The sequence below is a fragment of the Schistocerca gregaria genome, unplaced genomic scaffold (genome assembly GCF_023897955.1).
Source record: "Schistocerca gregaria isolate iqSchGreg1 unplaced genomic scaffold, iqSchGreg1.2 ptg000805l, whole genome shotgun sequence".
Lineage (NCBI taxonomy): Eukaryota > Metazoa > Arthropoda > Insecta > Orthoptera > Acrididae > Schistocerca > Schistocerca gregaria.
The window spans coordinates 175,001-177,500 of NW_026062173.1; positions in this window are offsets into that span (position 1 = coordinate 175,001).

The following is a 2,500-nucleotide window of genomic DNA, read 5'->3' on the forward strand; positions in this document are numbered from 1 at the left end:
CCTCTATGAGACGGCCGGCCGACTATGATGTCGATGTCGCCTACAGCGCCCGCTTGACGACCCAGAGTAAAACGCCTGCTGCACCCCCTCTTCACCGCAGGTGACGCAAATCGAGTCAAAAGTGGTGGACCGACGGTCACTCCAGCCGCACCTGTGAATGCGCCACCCCCACCGCCCGACTCGCAACTCGAGCGGATGTACGGCGGACTTTTCCCGCAATCGTACATTGCAGTCCACCCCTATATCTTCCACTTCATGAAGAGTTATCTCCCAAAAGCCAAAGTCCCGCTGTCCCAATACATGCTCTGGACGGCGGGCCGCGAGACGTGACGCTCGGTGGCAAAGAGTGCGCCGCTGAGGATATAGAGGGTCCGTCCCCCCGCACAGTGGTGACGGTGTGCGGGTAGTGTTTCCGACACCTCTTCCTGCGGTGGCAACTCTGGGGCAGAGTCGATACTCGCCCACTGGTGGAAGGTAAGCATTCTGCTTTACATCAGTACATAACTAATATTTCAGTCGTCTGACGTCCCTCCTTAGTAAATGATGCAGGACCACATACATAGATGATACATACTGTAAACTGGGGAGGACAGTGTGAACCGCACTCGACCCAGTCACCCTATCTCACAGTCCACTCTGTGTGTAACAAAGCGAAAGCACCAAAGCACTATCGTTCAACAACATCCATTTTATCCTCGCTGCCACAGGACACTATCCAAACAACGACAAGAGGAACGTCACGTCCACTAATAAGACAGAATGTCTCACATCACCCGCAAACAACGCAGCTCAAATCAGCCAGCAACACCCACAGTGGTCCACCCAGTATCAACACAGGACGCAACGCCACGCCACAACACAAAAGGTACAAGTAATAAAATACCCTTTGGCCACACCCCTTATAAAGGCATCGAACCAACCCACCACCTGACACCAGCCAAACGTACATCCTGATTTGACACATCTCTGGCAACCTAACCCACGTTGGCCCTTAACCTAACCCACGTTGGCCCTTAACCTAACCCACGTTGGCCCTTAACCTAACCCACGTTGGCCCTTAACCTAACCCACGTTGGCCCTTAACCTAACCCACGTTGGCCCTTAACCTAACCCACGTTGGCCCTTAACCTAACCCACGTTGGCCCTTAACCTAACCCACGTTGGCCCTTAACCTAACCCACGTTGGCCCTTAACCTAACCCACGTTGGCCCCTAACCTAACCCACGTTGGCCCCTAACCTAACCCACGTTGGCCCCTAACCTAACCCACGTTGGCCCCTAACCTAACCCACGTTGGCCCCTAACCTAACCCACGTTGGCCCCTAACCTAACCCACGTTGGCCCCTAACCTAACCCACGTTGGCCCCTAACCTAACCCACGTTGGCCCCTAACCTAACCCACGTTGGCCCCTAACCTAACCCACGTTGGCCCCTAACCTAACCCACGTTGGCCCCTAACCTAACCCACGTTGGCCCCTAACCTAACCCACGTTGGCCCCTAACCTAACCCACGCTGCACCTTAACCTAAGTTACGCTGCACCTTAACCTAAGTTACGCTGCACCTTAACCTAAGTTACGCTGCACCTTAACCTAAGTTACGCTGCACCTTAACCTAAGTTACGCTGCACCTTAACCTAAGTTACGCTGCACCTTAACCTAAGTTACGCTGCACCTTAACCTAAGTTACGCTGCACCTTAACCTAAGTTACGCTGCACCTTAACCTAAGTTACGCTGCACCTTAACCTAAGTTACGCTGCACCTTAACCTAACTTACACTGCACCTTAACCTAACTTACACTGCACCTTAACCTAAGTTACACTGCACCTTAACCTAAGTTACACTGCACCTTAACCTAAGTTACACTGCACCTTAACCTAAGTTACACTGCACCTTAACCTAAGTTACACTGCACCTTAACCTAAGTTACACTGCACCTTAACCTAAGTTACACTGCACCTTAACCTAAGTTACACTGCACCTTAACCTAAGTTACACTGCACCTTAACCTAAGTTACACTGCACCTTAACCTAAGTTACACTGCACCTTAACCTAAGTTACACTGCACCTTAACCTAAGTTACACTGCACCTTAACCTAACTTACACTGCACCTTAACCTAAGTTACACTGCACCTTAACCTAACTTACACTGCACCTTAACCTAACTTACACTGCACCTTAACCTAACTTACACTGCACCTTAACCTAACTTACACTGCACCTTAACCTAACTTACACTGCACCTTAACCTAACTTACACTGCACCTTAACCTAACTTACACTGCACCTTAACCTAACTTACACTGCACCTTAACCTAACTTACACTGCACCTTAACCTAACTTACACTGCACCTTAACCTAACTTACACTGCACCTTAACCTAACTTACACTGCACCTTAACTGTCACATGTAACGTCACAGGAATGTAGCTTTGCCTAACAGCAACCCTCTGAACATAGTTCACTGCTTGGATCCTCTGGTGTCATGTGTATTTCTT